The following is a 21,390-nucleotide window of genomic DNA, read 5'->3' on the forward strand; positions in this document are numbered from 1 at the left end:
GTTAATTCAAGTTTTCAGAACTTTTGTTTAATCTAAATCATTTTTCATTTGTATTTATTTGGTTTTTCGGGTCACACCCAGCAGTGCTCAGGGGTCACTCCTGGCTCTACGCTCAGAAATCTCTCCTGGCAGGCTCGGGGGACCACATGGGATGCCGGGATTTGAACCACTGTCCTACATGCAAGGCAAACGCCTTACCTTCATGCTATCTCTCCAGCCCATCATTTGTCTTTATTTTTTAAGTATGTTTCCCAGTATATAGAATTCTTAGTAGACAGTTATTTTCTTTTAACATTTTATGCATATCCCATTGTCTTTTGGATACCATTATTTTTGTTTAAAAAATCCACATTTTGACTTATTGTTGCTCTTCTGTAGAGTATATATAGATATAGATATATGTTATCTCTGACTACTTTCACAGTTTTCTCTCTTTAATTTTCAATGGTCTTACTAGTGTTACTGCTTTAGATTTTCAGTGCTTCTTATGTCTATAATTTGGAACTTCCAGCTTTCTAAGTGCTATCAGGTTTATAAATGAATCTTCTATACAAAGTTATTGATAACTGAGTTTTAAGCATATAATATTTCAACACCAATCCCATTATCAGTGTCACTTTCTCACCAGAGTTCTCATATTCCATCTCTTCCTTCCCACCTAGTCCCCATTCCCCCACCCACCCACACACACATGCCATCTTGACAGGTTCATTACAAAGTTCAATAGCTGCAGTTTAGATCTAATGTTTTCACTGGTGCTGAGTCTGTTTTTGGATTTATAGCTGTACATCACCAGTATAACCCTGTTTGACCATTACTTCCCATTATCATCTTCCCACCTTGGTTTCTTTCCTACTCTGTCCTTTTCTTCCCTAAACTCTGGAGTCAAGGATGATCTGGGCATCCTCCCTTTACTACTTTATATCTTTTCATACAGCTATTCTCTATACAACAGATAAACCAAATAACTCATATTTGTCTTTCTTCTTCTAGTGTACTTCACTCAGTCTGATATCTTCAGTTCCAACCGGGCTACAAAAAATTGCATGATTTTATCTTTCCTCCCAGCTGCATACTATTCCGTTGTGTTCATGTACAACATTTTCACAATCCATTCATCTGTCCTTGGACATCAATTTGATTTCATATCTTAGCTATGATACTATGTGCAGCAATGAATAATGAATTGCAACATTCCTTTTGAAGGAATGTTTTATTGTACTGGGGTAGATGCCCAAAAGTAGAATTCCTGGGCCATGTAGCAACTCAATTCTAAATTTACTGAGGAATTCCCATACTGTTTTTCATTGGGTTGAACCTGACAACATTTCTACCAGCAGTGGATGGGAGTTCTATCTTCAGCACATACATCACTGCCAATGACTGTCTCCCTTTGATACTCAATGAATACATCCATTAAGTCACTGAAACTTAGAAAAATGGGTGTGTTATAAAGTCTTAACCATTTTTTTAGCTTTTAAACATTTTAATTTATAAACCAGGATTTACAATACTATTAATTATCCATTTTATGCACATCTCATTCCCAATATCACACCCACTACCAGAGTACCTGCTTCCTTACACCAGTATCAAAGGGTTCCTTTACAGGGAACCCCCCCATCATTTAAACAAAGTTCTAAAGACAAATATATAGTTCTGATAACTTTGACTATTTTTATTCCCTTACTATATTTATTTCAATCCCCTATGTGAAATAGATTTTTGTTGATTTTTGTGCAGGTGGTGACACCTACACATAAACTCCTGAAATTCCATAAAACTGTTCATCAAGGTTAAGTTGATAAAAAAATTAAAAAATAAAAACTATCTTTCTGTACAGGTATATAAATTTTAAATTGTTTTAATAATTCTATGTGAAAACATCTTAATATTTACATGAAATAGAAAATCCTATAAATATCCAATTTAGTAAGAGTTTGGAAAATTTTAAGTGGAAAATCTAAACAGTCCCATAAAAGTATAAGTATGCTTTATCCTAAAAAGAGAATATTGGCTTTATAGTATAAAATATTGTATTATAAATATAATAATTAATTATTAAGGATTAATACTTAAGTATCTTCATTAATAAGTAAAAATATTGTAATAAAAATGTTATGGATGTAAAAAATTCACCTGAACAGACTTAGAACATCTAATATAAATGAAACACTTATTATTAAAAAGGTTGTGCTCGCTTCGGCAGCACATATACTAAAATTGGAATGATACAGAGAAGATTAGCATGGCCCCTGTGCAAGGATGACTTGCAAATTCGTGAAGCATTCCATATTTAAAAAAAAATAAATGTATAAAACCCTGAGTAAACTAACAATAACTGTGTTTTGTAAATCTGGTTAAGAACAATCACAAGGCAAGCACTGTATGTGATTGTCATACTCAATGGCAAAGTGTTGAGAAGTTTGCCCATCTTTCTTTTCTTTTTTTTTTTTTTTCAAGCAGAACCACATAACTTGAACCATCCTGCTCTGCCTCATAAATTGAGCGGGGGGGAAATGAATGGTACCCAGACCAAACAGTTGTATGAACATTGAATAGAAATAATAATAATAAAAAAAAAGATCAGACTTGAACACTAAATCCAAAGTCAATGACAACAAAATCGATACTCAATCTACAACAAGCTCTACACAGAGGGGACTACTTATACTAGCAGCTTGGGGGGCAAAGGAGGGGGATATGAGATGCATGCTGGGAAACAGGGATGGAGGGAGGACAACACTGGTGGTGGAAATGCCCCTGATTCAATGTCATTATGTACCTAAAATATTACTGTGAAAGATTTGTAATTCACTTTGGTCACAATAAAAACCATTAAAAAATAAAAAAGAAGTTCCATTAATGCTTATTGCAAGACTGGTTTTAGGACTATGAATTCCCTAAGCTGTTGCCTGTCCATGAAGTTCTGTAGCATTTCTTCCGATCTCAATGGTGTTCATTAATTGATTTTTGTTTGTTTGTTTGCTTGTTTGTTCGGGGCACATTTAATGGTGCTCAGGGCTGGCTACTGGGTCTATACTCAAGGGTTTCACTCCTGGATAGGCTTGAGGGTCTGTATGTGGTTGAAATCAGATTGATTGCTTGCAAGGCAAACACCCTACCTGATATACTATTACTCTGGTTCTCACTGATTTTTCTATTTATTACCATTCTCTTCTGACTTGGAAAGCCTTTTTTGCTAAATTTGCTATGAATTTTATAGGCTTTCTTTTTTCTATAATTTCCTTTTTTAATCCTGCTTTCTGTATGTGGCTTTTGCCATTCTGATTATAATGTAGACCTTGGAATTTTTTTTTTTTTTTGGATCTATTTTCACTAGCATCCTTCAGGCCTCTCGGATCAGGTGCCTGCACCCCTCAACTATGGGGAATTCTTTTATATGGTTGCTTTAACTACTGATTCTTCATTGAACTTTCCTTCTGCTCTTCGGGGACTCCGGTGATTCTTATAATGTTCCTCTTGTACTTAGCCCATATTTATCTGGCATGTTCTTAATTCCTTTTCAGTCTTTTTTCTGAAAAATATTCTGGTGCTCTCTAAAGGCTTTCCACGTCTCATCTTAGAGACTTTTTCTCAGCTACTGTTATTCTGTTGCTCAGACATTCCATTACAATTTTTATATTATCTGACATACATACTCTTTACTTTCTCCATTTCTGATTGTAGTTTTCTCATTTTCACTCTCATATTTCTTGCATTTTTGTGACTACCTATGCCATCATTTCTAGGAGTTCATTAAACATTTTTTCTTTCTTTTTCTTTTTTTTTTTTTTTTGTTTTTTTGGGGCACACCGTTTGATGCTCAGGGGTTACTCCTGGCTAAGCGCTCAGAAATTGCCCCTGGCTTGGGGGGACCAGATGGGACACTGGGGGATCAAACCGCGGTCCTTCCTTGGCTAGCACTTGCAAGGCAGACACCTTACCTCTAGTGCCACCTCACCAGCCCCTCATTAAACATTTTCAACACTGGTGTAATTGAAATCATTTTCTGAGAGATTAGAATTGATACTGTTGCTTAGAGTTGATACTGAGTTTTGAGTTGGTACTGTTGAAGCCTTGCATGTTACTGTTTTCACTAATCGAGATTGGGTGGGCTTCTAAATATCTTTCCCATTGGTTTTTCCGTGCTCCTGATACACTGAAAAAGGGGTGGGCAAGCAGAAGACCTAAGGTTTTCTGTTCAGGTGTGTCTGTCAGGATCCATCTCGAAAGGAGAAAAATCTACTTCTGATTCCAAAATGGCTATAGAAATGTCAGAGGGAAGGTTAACCTCATCTGGAAGGGTAAAGGAGCAAGTGGAGGGTTTGAGATGTGGAGGTGGCTCTGTATCATTTTTTAAAGATGCAACTTGTAAGGGAATAGTTCTCTCCTTGACCACGGACTAGCCTGTGCTACAGTTCATATAGGAAAGAGAAGACATCATTTGATTGTTTCTATTTAATGGTTTTTAGGATAACAAATCTATTAAAGTCATTCCCGAAGGTTGCCAGTTGGTCTGTAAAGCATAGCTACATATTATAGTTTATTATTTAAACCAATTGAATTTTAATTCTAATTGATACTAAAATTGTCGTATCTTTGGTCAGTATAAATCTTGTCAGGTTGGCTACCAGGTCCTTCTAACATATCTCCATTAGTTTTTATAATTAATAAAACTAATTTTTATGGGGTAGGTCAATATATTCCAGGTTTTTCTTACTTTTGTTTTGTCTCAGACACACAATCAGTCATTTCACTGGGAGCTTTGATTCCTCCAACTGGAAAATACTATTTTAAGACTAGAGTCTGACAGTTTGGGGACATAATAAATATCCCAAAAAATAGTGACCTAGATATAGATTACAATTCTAGCACTTTTCAATAATTAAAACTACATTATACATATACATTAACTCATGAGTACAAATAACTTTTCTTTCTACTATTTTCCTTTCTAACTTAGAGTTAAAGTTGTTTCTTTCACTTCTTTTACAATATGTCTATCTTTACTCTTATGCCCAGAGGATTTTAGTTCTTCATGTCATAAGGAATAATAGTAATGTTAGCTATTAGCTAATAGCACAGTCATATGCTTGATACCTACAACAATCTAGATAATAATACTAATGTTACCATATTAGTTATTATTGAAAAAAAATAAATAAAACATATACTTTCCTACTTCCTCCTACACTTTTATTCTATATGGATAATATGTGTTTGATACAATTCTCTTTCTTCCAACCAACTCCTAGTCTTATTTTTAGATTTAACTCTCTCTCTCTCTCCTCTCTCTCTCTCTCTCTCTCTCTCTCTCTCTATATATATATATATATATATATATATATATATATATATACACATACATTTTTTGTTTGTTTCTTTGTGTCACACCCAGTAGTGCTCAGGGGTTACTCCTGGCTCTACCCTCAGAAATTGCTCCTGGCAGGCTCGGGGACCATATGGGATGCTGGGATTCGAACCACTGACCTTCTGCATGCAAGGCAAACACCTTACCTCCATGCTATCTCTCCGGCCCCAAATTAAATCTATATATTAATGATCACCACCAGTTTTATTTTTGCGTCTTTCATTCATGTGCTTTCGCATGAAGCTCATTGATTGTTCAAGAAAGGATTGTGGAAAATATTTCCTAAATTTATGTGTTGTATTAAAAATGTGATCTTTGTAATTGAAATTAATTTATATTTATAAAATTCATGATTACCATCTCTCCTTTTTAGTATCTTCCATATGTTACTCTATTTTCAACACCTACACATGTAACTTTCCCAAAAAATCTGGTAAGAATTAATCTTGTTCCTTTACATAAAGGGTCTTTGCTAAGAGAGCAATTTTTTTTCTGTATTTGTCTTTAAATTGCCCTTTTTTTTTTTATAAGGACACCAGTCATATTGGGTTTGGGGCCAATTCTATTCCAATATAACCTCTTTCTGACTTTGACTCTATATACAATGACCCTATTTCCCAATAAGGTCATATTCTCAAATATTTAAATTATAACGTCAGCATACTAACTTATGGGGCATTTAATTCAATTTATAACACTGGGCTCCAAAAGTTTTTTCTTTGGGAAATAATCTCTAGTCTCCAATGTCCTTGAGGTTCCAGCAGACATTCAAACCAAGTCTATATCAGTCAAAGCATCTGCAGAAGAAATGTGTTTCCATAAAAAGTGGTTACCAATTATCTAGTTTTCTCAGTCCAGTTTTTAGTGTCATTGGCCAGCCTGTTGCTAAACCAGATGGGGTGAAATCTCCAGATGAAAACTTGAAAGGAAAGCCAGCAGACATAAGCAAATTACTTCTCCAACAAAGTATGAGCTCACACTGAAAAAAATCTCACTTCACTTAATTTTCTTAGTTACAGAGCACGGGCCAATAAAGGATAGTTCACCAAGGTAGTTGGCCAAGGTCACATAGAAAGAGGAATAGAAAGAAGTCTTCTTGGATACAGATCATAGGTAAAAGTCTTCCTATAATCTGAACGAATTCTAGAAGAGAATTATAGGAAGATTATGTGGCATTTCTATCCTAGACAGACCACGATTCTGGTGCTGTTTTTCCTCATATAATACCAATTCCTCCAAATTCAGAACTTAGCTGAACAGCTTGGCTGTGCAATCTGCTACAAGAGGACATGGTCCTGTCTACTATGGCATGACTTTGACAGGTCCATCAATACCCACACTTTTATCGACTTTTTCTCCAGATTCCTTTTTTTTATACTTAAACAAATCTCATCATCTATACAAATTTAAGTATATGTATTTGGAATGATAAATAACATGATTACAAGGGAATAAACATTATAAAAAGTACTCTAAAATAAAATAGTTATTAAATATTTATTATTTTATAATTATATTTTGATATTTCATATATTTATTTTTATTTCCTATTTATTATTTTAAATAAAGTTATTAAATATTTCTAGGTACTTGGCATATTGGAAAATGTGAACTTGAATTTGAAGCATCTCCCTTCTTGTAAAAAACACTTTAAAAAATTTTTTTAAATATCTTTATTTAAACACCGTGTTTGCAAACATGATTGTAGTTGAGTTTCAGTCATAAAAAGAACACCCATCTTCACCAGTGCAACATTCCCATGACCAATGCCCCCGTCTCCCCACCCCTTACACACACCTGTATTAACAGGTATTGAAGAGAGCCTCTGGAAGTGAAATGGAGATCATCCTGCTACAGATACCTGCAAAGAAAGACACTCAAAACAAACAAACAAAAAAAGACAAAAGGAAACAAAATATATCACCAGGCAATCTGGAGTGGGAGGGAACCCAAGAAAAGATTGGGGCGGCGTTTGCCTTGCAAGCAGCCCATGCAGAACCAAAGGTGGTTGGTTCGAATCCCGGTGTCCCATATGGTCCCCTGTGCCTGCCAGGAGCTATTTCTGAGCAGACAGCCAGGAGTAAGCCCTGAGCACCGCCAGGTGTGGCCCAAAAACCAAAAAAAAAAAAAAAAAAAAAAGATTGGGGCCAGTGGAGACCAGGCAAGACAGGAAGGAAAGCAAGAGAAAAGGTGGAGGGAAAGAAACAAGCAAAACAGTTTGGTGTCCTTCCAGAGCCCAGGATTTTAAAAACAACAACAACAACAAAAACAACCTTCTGCCCATGCCCACCTACCCTTCAGCAGCCCCCAAGGGGAGAAGCCGAACAGTGAAACATGGGGATCATCTTGTGCAATTGAGAATTGTCCACTGCGAGTCCCCAGAGATTACTTTGAGCTAAATACAATTCCGACTAGTCACTAATTTCCTTTAATATGTAAATAGTTAACTTGGTTAGGGGTGTGTGTGTGTGTGTGTGTGTGTGTGTGTGTGTGTGTGTGTGTGTGTGTGTGTGTGTGTGTGTGTGTGTGTTTGCCCTTGCTCTGCCCATTATTGAGAGAATATATATGGAAAGTAATGGAGAAGCAGGGCTCCTAGTCCACAAACTGTGAACTCTCTGACCCCATGCTCCCCATGCTTTTCTCTCTTGGGACTGCCTTGTTATTTTAAACCTCATGGTGCCCCTGCTTTAGACCACTTCACCTGGGACTGGTCCACTGCAGAAACAGATACATGAGAAGATAACTAAAAGAAGAACCACAGTTACCACTAAGGCACTGTTACCTATGTAGGTAACAAAGCCTCAGTGGCTTGAAAGGGCTTTTATTATCATAATTCATCCATCCATGGATCAGCTAGAACTCTGTTCATCTTGAGTGGATTTGATCATATCACAGTGGGTTGCTTGGGTCTTTTCTACAGGCTAGTATTACCTATTCAAATTAATTGGGAGCAATTCTGGACCTGTTTTTCATGTTCCTCCTGTAGGAGCCCAGAGACATCCTTCTCACAATGAGGGGGAAAAAAACAGAAGACAATCATGAAAACATCAGAGGTTTTGTAATGCCTATACATCCTATCATTTTTGACTCATCTTGTTAGTCAAACCAAGTTACATAATTAAAGTGTAGCTTCACATCAGTTATGAGAGAATCTGCAAAGAGATAGATAAAGAATTGGAAATCACAATTGGCTCTCCCACAGTAATATAACCCTGCCACCTGTGAAATATTGACCTTGAACACTATAAGTGCTTTTCAATCTTTTCACCTTGAAAGAATTTTTATTTTCTTCCACAGCTACAAATTCTAAAGTATTATTTTAATTACGTCCATAAATTATACTTGTCAAATATCATTTCCTTTAGACTTTTTGCAATAGTGTCATCTTCTGGAATCTCCATTTTGAAACTACTGGATTAAGATACTTTTTAATCCTTAATATAGTCATGTGAACTTAATGACAGGGATACTTTCTGAGAAATTCATAATTAGCTAAATTCTTTATTTAGTAAAGCATATATTAGTCTTAAAATTATATTTGTTTTGTTAGCATCACAAATCAGAACATCTCTGAAGATGAGCTAAATTATCGGACTTCCTACAACCTCTGTAGTAAAGTTTCAGTGTACCCTAGTATATCATTAGCCATTAGGAATTTAGAGGCCATCGTATATTATTGACAGAGATGTTACATGTGGTATTTGAATGTATCTAATATCCTCATCTTCAAGATTCTACAAATTTATTAAGTAGCCATTCTAAGATATAACTGATAGTTTTTTTTTAAATATTCAACATTCCAATATTTTGTTTTATATTTCTAGAACTCAGTAATTAATGTCCATAAAAACTACATTTTCAGTGGATCTGTATTTATAGTTCCATAAATCTCAATGCTCATTTGCAATAATCAAAGACTATGCTAGAATATCTTGAGATATTAAACAAAGGATTCTCCCCAGCACTTTTCACATCCTTTAACCTATTTTCTAAAAGAGGATTTTAGATACCTAATAGAGTCTATTTCAGTGGTAATTTCATGTAAACTTGTAAAGAAGGTATATTATGCCATTGGTGGAGAAATGTTTTACAAGTATTAATTGTATTTTTCTGATGGTGGTGTTCAGTTCTTCTCTATCCTCACTGCTTTGATAAGTTTTATAGGTTAAAGAGAACTGTTAAATATTACAATTCATGGTTACAATAGCATTTGAATTTATGGTATTTAGATAAAAGCTAACCACTAAAGACCTAACCCTCTCTGCTGTCCCGATTATCCATCTCTTCAGCCCTCACTATTCTCCCACTGCTAGGCATCTGAGACCACAGATTTGTCATCATTTAATATTGTTTATTATATTGAAGAGAATTCTATTTTTTAGCCACATCCAGTGATGCCAGGGTTTACTCCTGACTGTGCACTCAGGAATCATTTTGGTGGTGCTCAAGAAATCATACGGGATGCCAAGGATTGAACCTGGCTTGGCCAATGTGTAAAGCAAGCACCTCCTTATCACACTATACTATTGCTCCAGCACTTAAACAGAAAATTCTAGGTGGGGAGTGGGTCACACCCGGCGGTGCTCAGGGGTTACTCCTGCTTGTGCACTCAGAAATCTCTTCTGGCAGGTTCCAGGAACCATATGGGATGCTGGGAATTAAACCGTGGTCCGTCTGGAGTTGGATGTGTGCAAGGCAGACGCCCTACCGCTGTGCTATTGTTCCGGCCCCAGACAGAGAATTCTTAAAGTTTTCAACAACCATTGTGGATTTATAAATTTTATCTTTCTATTTTTTAAAACTGGTTGTAGATATATTTTAGAATTGTTTGTGTCAATTAAGATCCATTTATCATTATTAAAGCTTATCATTAAAATTAATGATAATTAATTTAAAATTACCTTAAAATTAATATACTTTATCTTTCTTTTTTTTTTTCAGGGGAGAGCGCGCACGCAGTCCCCCACTACCACAAATTAGCAGTCGAGTTTCCCACATTTGGGGAAATCGCAGGGGTCAGCACGCCCGGAGTGCAATGGGCGAGCCTCGCCCTGGGGAAACCACCTTCGTGATCATGGAATCGCCCCTGCCAGGTAAGTATCACTTTATCTTTCTTACAAACAATATTTTATTTTTTACTTTTAAGTTTAAACTGCCTGTCATACTTTTTTTTTTTTTTTTGCTTCTTGGGCCACGTCGGGTGACGGTTGCTCAGGGGTTACTCCTGGCTATGCGCTCAGAAATCACTCCTGGTTTGGAAACCATATGGTACGCCAGGAAATTGAACCGTGGTCTGTTCTAGGCTAGCACATGCAAGGCAAATGCCCTACCACTTGCGCCACCACTCCAGATCCCTGTCATAATATTTGAAATAAGTTTTTTGTAGGTGGCATATTCTTTGATTATACTTATTTCATCCATTTTTACCTTCTATGACCTTTGATTTTTTTATTTAGACCACTACATTTAGTGTTTCCTACCATTGATATGTACTTAAGTCTACAACTTTTTAAATTTTCTTTCTGTCCTCTCTATTTTTCATTCCAGATATTATTATTCTACTTTTTTGCTGGTTATTTTTTGTTTTAGTATTACATTTATTTTTTGTGATTTTACTATTTTTTGCATATTTATTTATAATATTTATCTATTAATTGCAGAATAATTATTACAGTTCATTTAGAATACATCTATTTTTTAACACTCACTATTTTAATTAAAACTAGATTTTACATAACGAAAACATTTATATTTCATTAAAAATATTTTACATTATAAAATTTTTTTTAAATTTATTTAAACACCTTAATTACATACATGATTGTGTTTGGGTTTCAGTCATGTAAAGAACACCACCCATCACCAGTGCAACATTCCCATCACCCAAGTCCCAAATCTCCCTTCGCCCCACCCGACCCCCGCCTGTACTCTAGACAGGCTCTCCATTTTCCTCATACATTCTCATTATTAGGACAGTTCAAAATGTAGTTATTTCCCTAACTAAACTCATCACTCTTTGTGGTGAGCTTCCTGAGGTGAGCTGGAACTTCCAGCTCTTTTCTCTTTTGTGTCTGAAAATTATTATTACAAGGATGTCTTTCAATTTTCTTAAAACCCATAGATGAGTGAGACCATTCTGCGTTTTTCTCTCTCTCTCTCTGACTTATTTCACTCAGCATAATAGATTCCGTGTACATCCATATATAGGAAAATTTCATGACTTCATCTCTCCTGACAGCTGCATAATATTCCATTGTGTATATGTACCACAGTTTCTTTAGCCATTCGTCTGTTGAAGGGCATCTTGGTTGTTTCCAGAGTCTTGCTATGGTAAATAGTGCTGCAATGAATATAGGTGTAAGGAAGGGGTTTTTGTATTGTATTTTTGTGTTCCTAGGGTATATTCCTAGGAGTGGTATAGCTGGATCGTATGGGAGCTCGATTTCCAGTTTTTGGAAGAATCTCCATATCACTTTCCATAAAGGTTGAACTAGACGGCATTCCCACCAGCAGTGGATAAGAGTTCCTTTCTCTCCACATCCCCGCCAACACTGTTTATTCTCATTCTTTGTGATGTGTGCCATTCTCTGGGGTGTGAGGTGGTACCTCATAGTTGTTTTGATTTGCATCTCCCTGATGATTAGTGATGTGGAACATTTTTTCATGTGTCTTTTGGCCATGTGTATTTCTTCTTTGTCAAAGTGTCTGTTCATTTCTTCTCCCCATTTTTTGATGGGGTTAGATGTTTTTTTCTTGTAAAGTTCTGTCAGTGCCTTGTATATTTTGGAGATTAGCCCCTTATCTGATGGGTATTGGGTGAATAGTTTCTCCCACTCAGTGGGGGGCTCTTGTATCTTGGGCACTATTTCCTTTGAGGTGCAGAAGCTTCTCAGCTTAATATATTCCCATCTGTTAATCTCTGCTTTCACTTGCTTAGAGAGTGCAGTTTCCTCCTTGAAGATGCCTATAATGTCCTGGAGTGTTTTGCCTATGTGCTGTTCTATATATCTTATGGTTTTGGGGCTGATATCGAGGTCTTTAATCCATTTGGATTTTACCTTCATACATGATGTTAGCTGTGGGTCTAAGTTCAATTTTTTGCAAGTGGCTATCCAATTGTGCCAACACCACTTGTTGAAGAGGCTTTCCCTGCTCCATTTAGGATTTCCTGCTCCTTTATCAAAAATTAGGTGGTTGTATGTCTGGGGAACATTTTCTGAGTATTCAAGCCTATTCCACTGATCTGAGGGCCTGTCCTTATTCCAATACCATGCTGTTTTGATAACTGTTGCTTTGTAGTACAGTTTAAAGTTGGGGAAAGTAATTCCTCCCATATTCTTTTTCCCAATGATTGCTTTAGCTATTCGAGGGTGTTTATTGTTCCAAATGAATTTCAAAAGTGTCTGATCCACTTCTTTGAAGAATGTCATGGGTATCTTTAGAGGGATCGCATTAAATCTGTATAATGCCTTGGGGAGTATTGCCATTTTGATGATGTTAATCCTGCCAATCCATGAGCAGGGTATGTGTTTCCATTTCCGTGTGTCCTCTCTTATTTCTTGGAGCAGAGTTTTATAGTTTTCTTTGTATAGGTCCTTCACATATTTAGTCAAGTTGATTCCAAGATATTTGAGTTTGTGTGGCACTATTGTGAATGGGGTTGTTTTCTTAATGTCCATTTCATCCTTATTACTATTGGTGTATAGAAAGGCCATTGATTTTTGTGTGTTAATTTTGTAGCCTGCCACCTTGCTATATGAGTCTATTGTTTCTAGAAGCTTTTTGATAGAGTCTTTAGGGTTTTCTAAGTAGAGTGTCATGTCATCTGCAAACAGTGAGAGCTTGACTTCTTCCTTTCCTATCTGGATTCCCTTGATATTCTTTTCTTGCCTAATCGCTATAGCAAGTACTTCCAGTGCTATGTTGAATAGGAGTGGTGAGAGAGGACAGCCTTGTCTTGTGCCAGAATTTAGAGGGAAGGCTTTCAGTTTTTCTCCATTGAGGATAATATTTGCCACTGGCTTGTGGTAGATGGCCTTCACTATATTGAGAAAGGTTCCCTCCATTCCCATCTTGCTGAGAGTTTTGATCAAGAATGGGTGTTGGACCTTATCAAATGCTTTCTCTGCATCTATTGATACGATCATGTGGTTTTTATTTTTCTTGTTATTGATGTTGTGTATTATGTTGATAGATTTACGGACGTTAAACCAGCCTTGCATTCCTGGGATGAAACCTACTTGATCGTAGTGGATGATCTTTTTAACGAGGCATTGAATCCTATTTGCCAGGATTTTGTTGAGGATCTTTGCATCTGCATTCATCAGTGATATTGGTCTGTAATTTTCTTTTTTGGTAGCGTCTCTGTCTGGTTTAGGTATCAAGGTGATGTTGGCTTCATAAAAGCTATTTGGAAGTGTTTCTGTTTGTTCAATTTCATGAAAGAGTCTTGCCAAGATTGGCAGTAGTTCCTCTTGGAAAGTTTGATAGAATTCATTAGTGAATCCATCTGGACCTGGGCTTTTGTTTTTCGGCAGACATTTGATTTCTGTTTTAATTTCATCAATGGTGATGGGGGTGTTTAGATATGCTACATCCTCTTCCTTCAACCGTGGAAGATTATAAGAGTCCAAGAATTTATCCATTTCTTCCAGGTTCTCATTTTTAGTGGCGTAGAGTTTTTCAAAGTAGTTTCTGATTACCCTTTGAATCTCTGTCATATCAGTAGTGATCTCTCCTTTTTCATTTCTGATACGAGTTATCAAGTTTCTCTCTCTCTCTTTCTTTGTTAGGTTTGCCAGTGGTCTATCAATCTTGTTTATTTTTTCAAAGAACCAACTTCTGCTTTCGTTGATCTTTCGGATTGTTTTTTGAGTTTCCACTTCATTGATTTCTGCTCTCAGCTTTGTTATTTCCTTCTGTCTTCCTATTCTTGGGTCCTTTTGTTGAGCATTTTCTAGTTCTATTAGCTGTGTCATTAAGCTACTCAGGTAAGCTCCTTCTTCCTTCCTGATGTGTGCTTGCAAAGCTATAAATTTTCCTCTCAGTACTGCTTTTGCTGTGTCCCATAAGTTCTGATAGTTTGTGTCTTTATTGTCATTTGTTTCCAGGAACCTTTTTATTTCCTCCTTGATTTCATCTCGGACCCACTGGTTATTGAGCATGAGGCTGTTTAACTTCCAGGTGTTAAAGTGTTTCTTCTGAGTCCCTTTGGAGTTCACAAATAATTTCAGAGCCTTGTGGTCAGCGAAGGTAGTCTGCAAAATTTCTATCCTCTTGATCTTATGGAGGTATGTTTTATGTGCCAGCATGTAGTCTATCCTGGAGAATGTCCCATGTACATTGGAGAAGAATGTGTATCCAGGTTTCTGGGGATGGAGTGTCCTATATATATCCACTAGGCCTCTTTCTTCCATTTCTCTCCTCAGGTCTAGTATATTCTTGTTGGGTTTCAGTCTGGTTGACCTATCCAGTGTTGACAAAGCCGTGTTAAGGTCCCCCACAATTATTGTGTTGTTGTTGATATTATTTTTCAGATTTGTCAACAGTTGTATTAAATATTTTGCTGGCCCCTCATTCGGTGCATATATGTTTAGGAGAGTGAATTCTTCCTGCTCTATGTACCCCTTGATTAATATAAAATGTCCATCTTTGTCCCTTACAACCTTCCTGAGTATAAAGTTTGCATTATCTGATATTAGTATGGCCACTCCAGCTTTTTTATGGGTGTTGTTTGCTTGGATAATTTTTCTCCAGCCTTTTATTTTGAGTCTATGTTTGTTCTGACTATTCAGGTGCGTTTCTTGTAGGCAGCAGAAGGTTGGATTGAGTTTTTTGATCCATTTAGCCACTCTGTGTCTCTTAACTGGTGCATTTAGTCCATTGACGTTGAGAGAAAGAATTGTCCTGGGATTTAACGCCATCTTTATTTCAAAATTTGGTGTCTTTTGGGTAGTCTTGTCTTAGATTAGGTCTTTCAGTTTTTCTCTTAAGACTGGTTTTGTGTCTGTGAAGTTTCTGAGCTGTTTTTTTTCTGTGAAGCCATGTATTCTTCCGTCAAACCGGAAAGTGAGTTTTGCTGGGTATAGTATTCTGGGTGAAGCATTCATTTCATTCAGTCTTGTCACAATATCCCACCACTGCTTTCTGGCATTGAGTGTTTCTGGTGACAGGTCTGCTGTAAATCTCAGGGAAGCTTGCTTGAACGTGATTTCCCCTTTTGATCTTGCTGTTTTCAGAATTCTGTCTCTATCTGTGGGATTTGTCATTGTGACTAGGATGTGTCTTGGGGTGGTTTTTCTGGGGTCTCTTTTGGTTGGTACTCTTCGGGCATGCAGGATTTGATCACATATATTCTTTAGCTCTGGAAGTTTCTCTTTAATGATGTTTTTGACCATTGATTCTTCCTGGAAATTTTCTTCCTGGGTCTCTGTGACTCCAATGATTCTTAAGTTGTTTCTGTTGATCTTATCATAGACTTCTATTTTCATCTGTTCCCATTCTTTGACTAATTTTTCCATTGTCTGCTCATTTGCTTTAAGTTTTTTGTCCAATCTCTCCTGCTGTATGGAATTGTTATGTATCTCATCTTCCACAGCACCAAGTCTATTCTCAGCTTCTGATACCCTGTCCCAGAGCTTATCCATTTTGTCATTCACTTTGTTTACTGACTTTTTCAGTCCTGTTAGTTGACATGTTATTTCAGTTTGGAGTTTTGTGATTTCTTTTTTTTTTTTTTTTTTTTTTTTTTTGGTTTTTTGGGCCACACCCGGCGGTGCTCAGGGATTACTCCTGGCTGTCTGCTCAGAAATAGCTCCTGGCAGGCACGGGGGACCATATGGGACACCGGGATTCGAACCAACCACCTTTGGTCCTGGATTGGCTGCTTGCAAGGCAAACACCGCTGTGCTATCTCTCCGGGCCCGTTTTGTGATTTCTGTCTTCATATTTTCTTGGTTCTTATTAGTGTTCTGTTCAACTCGATCCATGGTTTCTTGGAGTCCATTGAGCATCTTCCATATTGCTAGTCTAAAGTCCTTATCTGAGAGGTTGATTAGTTGGTTGGTCATTATCTGGTCCTCAGAATTGTCATCTTCATTCTCTATGTCTGATGCTGGCCTGCGTTGTTTCCCCATTGTCACACTTGTATTGTGGGTTTTTCTACGTGTTGTGGTGGTATTCATTATCTATATGATGCAGGCAGCACACTCCTCTGGCTCCTCCCTTTCTGGATGGGCTGACTTGCCTCTAAGGTATGGGAGTCCTCCGTGGATGAAGCCTCACACTGGGTCAAATCTTAGGCCCGAGCATGCAACAGAGAAGACAGTCCGGAGAGAAATGTTTGTTTCTGTGATATAGCGCCGTTCTTAGTGTGATTTTTCCTTCTTGTTGCAATGGAGTTCTTTCCTTAGAAAGAGTGCACGGCCGCGTAGTGAAGCGGAGCAGCCGTGCTCCGCTGGAGCCTCTTTTTGCCCCACTCGCAAGAGTTTCACGCAAGAGGACAGTAGACAGACATAGACAGGTCACACTCACAGTTTTTCACAGTTGGGCCCCACTGGGCTGGTGTACTTTCGCGGATTTTCCCCGCCTGGTGTCACACACAGGGAGCCGGCTTTTGCAAAGCTTAGCCGGTTTTCATGCTCTGTAGTCCCTCCCTGAAAATGGCGTCTGGGCGAGCGAGGTTTCTGGAGCCTCTTTTTGCCCCACTCGCAAGAGTTTCACGCAAGAGGACAGTAGACAGACATAGACAGGTCACACTCACAGTTTTTCACAGTTGGGCCCCACTGGGCCGGTGTACTTTTGCGGATTTTCCCCGCCTGGTGTAGAATACATCTATTTTTATCACTTCAAGTGGAATATAGATATTTTACCATCATATATGTCTGCTTAACCCTTTCCCTTTCTTTATGTTATAGTTGTCTTATATTTAAATCTACATTAACATTTCCATTAATTTTAGACAAATTTTCATTTTGGGGTGTCAAATATATCTAAAAGATCTTGATAAAAAGAACAGTTTATTGTTTTTACTCAGTTAATTACCATGCAATGACCAATTATTGACAGTTATGTTGTTCTTTCTTTATTCCAAAACTTCCAATTCCCTTATGTTGAAGAGCTTCCCTTAGAAATTTTCTTAGAGCGAATTTTTCACAGTAAATTCTCTTAGATTTTATTCACTTGAGTATGTCTTTGTTTTACCTTTATTTATGAGGACAAGGCTAGATATATATCTGCTATTACAGAATTCTGAGTTACAGCTTTTTCCTCTCATAATTTTTTTTTTTTTTTGGGCCACACCAGGTGAAGCTCAGGGGTTACTCCTGGCTATGAGCTCAGAAGTCGCTCCTGGCTTGGGGGACCATATGGGATGCCGGGGGATCGAACCGCGGTCTGTCCAAGGCTAGTGCAGGTAAGGCAGGCACCTTACCTCTAGCGCCACCGCCCGGCCCCTCCTCTCATAATTTTAAAATATGTTCTTCCATTTCTTTTATATTTCCATTATTTTCTGGTAGAATCTGCCTCCCTTCTGATATATATGACTCCCTCAGAATTTGCATATAATTAGTAGAGAATACAAATATTAAACTGAGATTTAATCCCCAATCTCTCCACACACCCTACCTTTACCTGTACCCCACCATCCAGGTCTTTCTGCTTTTTCACATCACAGGCCATCACATCATCCCAGCATCAAGTACTTTGTACTTTCTATTCTCTCATACAAATGAACCATTTTCCATTCAGTCTTTAGGGGCCTCACTCCCCAGTATCTCTCAGGTCTTGTATAAATCTAATTTCATTGGGACATATTCTCTAAATACCCTGTAAAAAGTAACTTTCATTCTATATCACTATCTATCCCTCATTTTCTGTTTATTTGTTTGTTCTCAGAGTATTGCCACTAAGGACATTCTAGTATATATTTGTCTGCTTTTCAATGCCTCTTCCATCAAAATTCAAATTAAACTCCATAGTGTCAGAGGTTTTTAAATTGACTCGTCATGGTTTTATTCCTACCACCCTAAAGGCAGATGTTTATAACATAAAACACCCTTGATGAACATTTATCAAATGAGTTCATCTCTGCTACCTACAAAAATTCAAGCATTTAGTTTGTATTAGGAAAAACATAGAAATATTTATAGAACTTCGTACCTGACTAAGCTTGGTGCTAAGATAGGTGGATTTTTTTCAAGTATTACTGTATTTAAGACACTCTAACATGCCCTGTATTAGATCTAAGTTTCTATAATACTGTGATTCCCTTGTGTGTGTCTCAAGGATTCTGGAAATTCTGGCCTGGTGACTCTGAAACACAGCTCACCCTGAAATATAAAGCCAGATCTTAATGACTCCAAGATGCACAGGATAAGCCAAGGGCACCCAGCTTGATTCCACACAGCAGTTTCAGCTTGGAGGGATAATTGAAAAGATTATCACCAGGAAATTGTTTACAGGAGAAGCAAGTTCCAGACACAGCCATCACCACCCCAGTCCCCACCTGGTTTTTATTTCACATAGTGGTTTTCTGAACAGAGAAAAGTGTACGACCCTACCTAGTTAGGCAGGTTTATACAGCTTCAGAGATTTAAATGAGCAAGGTGGGGAGTGCTCACACAGAAGTCAGGAATGTCATGGCATCAAGAAAATGGACCTGTTCAGGTCATGAGATGTTGAAGTCTAAGAGGCTAAGATGGTTCTGGTACAGCACACACATGCCCATAAGGATCAGACAAGTGACCTAAAGAAGCACTGATGGCCCAATGGAAGCCAAGGCAGAGAACATACATAAATATAGGTATAGACATAGAAATATAAAAATAGATATAGATATGAAGATGGAGAGAGATAGAGATGTAGATATGGGTATAGATAGATGCCCCTTTCCCAAGGCAACTCTGACGGAAAATTCTTGCCAAATGTCAGTATCTCCAGATTTTCTGGCTTTTCATTAAAGCCAGAAATCCAAATTTGTCTGTAAAAGTCTCTTAATTTTAAATTTTGGTGCCAGAATTAAAAGTTTTAAAACCACTATTTTTGCGTTAATAGTTCCATTTTTAAAAAACACTCTCCAAATGTAATGACATAAAGCTGGGATCATTATGTCTGTGTACCCATGGTGTCATAACTTGGGGCAGGGCACAGTAGGGATGGACAACTTGATTCTGCTCTACCTTGACTGTGGTCTCAGATGGAAAGATTCTAATGACTGGGGCTAGAGTCATAGGGAAGCTTCTTTTGTGACTGGTCTGTGGGCTAGACTCAGCTAAAACCATCCATCTGAACATGGATTCTCCATGTGGCTTGGACTTATCACAGCATGCACTGGGTTTCAAGATAGTACCTGTGAGTCAGCACTGCAGTGTAAATGCAGAAGATCACTGTAGAGCCACTAGAAACTTCATGGCCTTCCATGAGCTGGGCTCTTGCCCCAGTGTAGCACTTCCACCATACTCTATTGGTCCAAGCAGCTATAAACTTACTCAGGTTGAAATAAAGGCCATGAAAACCCACCTCTCAATGGGAGGAATGACCAAGAAATTGCACCCATTTATAAAATACCATGTGATCATGTCAAATGGAAACACAGACCAAAATGATTTGGACAGAACGTTACTGGCAGCATTTCCAAAGGGAAAGACTTGAACAAAGATTCAACTCACATAATGAAGTGAAGACTAGCAAGAATGCTCCAAGAGAATTTATATTGGTATGGAAACAAAAGCAGAAGGGTGCTGTGGGGTGGGCTTCCCTTGGAATACACAACAGTGAGACCTGTCCTCCAGACCCTATTCACAAATCATCAAAATGCCAGCTCAAATCCTTCTCCGAAGACTTGAAGCCATCCCAAGCCTCAGCCTGGCTCCAAAATATAACCACAGTGATGAGGCATCTACTTTCGCAGGGACTCAATGCCTCAAAACTGCCTCCTCATCTCAGGAGATTCCTCTTTAGGAGGATCTTTAAATCTTTGGACAGACAAGGTTGATCCTATCTTTTTGCCAGGCTACCTGACATCAGACCTTCTGCTACATTCATGTGCTACCAAGAAGGGAATACTGTATATTTTGCTCTATAAGACACACCTGACTATAGAAGCACATAGTTTTTAGATGAGGAAAAAGAGAGAAATCAGGAGACAGTGGCTGGGAATAACCAGCCTGTGAGGGCCAATATGCCAGTCCACAGCTGGTTAAACACATTTACCTAACTTTTTTTTAACACCAGAAGATAAAAAAAATTTAATATTTTTTCATTAATATAAAAAAATAAAAGTCACCTGCACTCAGGCTTCAGCTCCAGGCGGCATTCATTCCATAAGATGCACAGACATTCCCCCCCATCTTTTGAAGGGAAAAAAGTGTGTCTTATGGTACAAAAAATGGTACTTTCCCTCCAAATTAGCCTTTCATGAGCAATCCCATGGAACTTCACAGACACATAAAAGACAGTCTGGTGAAATATACCAAATTTGTGGGTGTGTAGGCACAATCTTACAAATGTGATCAATTTTCCCCTAATGTGATTTATAAATATAATGCAATTTCAGTCAAAATTCACATCAGAAGTTTTCTCTGAATTTAACAAGCTAAAGCTATAATTCAAGTTGGAGAATAAAGGGCAAAAAAAAAAAAAAAAAGCCAAGCCTGAAAAGAGATTTATCCTTCATGACATCAAGATCCATTTGCTTGAAAGTTGCAATGATAAACTCATGAAATATCTAATATGAATTTATTGAATGCCCCACTATAAATAAATGTATTTCAGAACTGACAAATAATACAAATTTTAAAAGAGGACAGCTACTTTTAAAATGATGTATTTTTGTTCTCAAAGCTCTCTCCCCTGAAGGTCTGCCCATGTGATTTACTTTTTGACAATGACTTTGAGTGATGTGATACCCCTTCAGAAAGGAAGGTCTATGAGCCAAGTTTCTTCTGTGGTTTCCATCCTTCCACCAAACTCAAAATTCTCAAACAGGATTATTTGGTCCCAGAAGAGGGTCTGACAAG

At 37.6% G+C, this 21,390-nt stretch overlaps 2 non-coding genes across 2 annotated transcripts; one reads left to right on the forward strand and one right to left on the reverse strand.

The window, feature by feature from the left end:
• The first annotated feature begins 2,193 nt into the window (after positions 1–2,193).
• Positions 2,194–2,300, forward strand: LOC126019739 (U6 spliceosomal RNA). Its single transcript, XR_007499364.1, has one exon. It is a non-coding gene; the product is annotated as a U6 spliceosomal RNA (small nuclear RNA).
• An 8,012-nt stretch (positions 2,301–10,312) lies between these two features.
• On the reverse strand, positions 10,313–10,475 carry LOC126019801 (U1 spliceosomal RNA). Its single transcript, XR_007499423.1, has one exon. It is a non-coding gene; the product is annotated as a U1 spliceosomal RNA (small nuclear RNA).
• Between the last annotated feature and the right edge of the window lie 10,915 nt (positions 10,476–21,390).

The sequence above is a fragment of the Suncus etruscus genome, chromosome 9 (assembly GCF_024139225.1).
Source record: "Suncus etruscus isolate mSunEtr1 chromosome 9, mSunEtr1.pri.cur, whole genome shotgun sequence".
Taxonomy (NCBI): Eukaryota; Metazoa; Chordata; class Mammalia; order Eulipotyphla; family Soricidae; genus Suncus; species Suncus etruscus.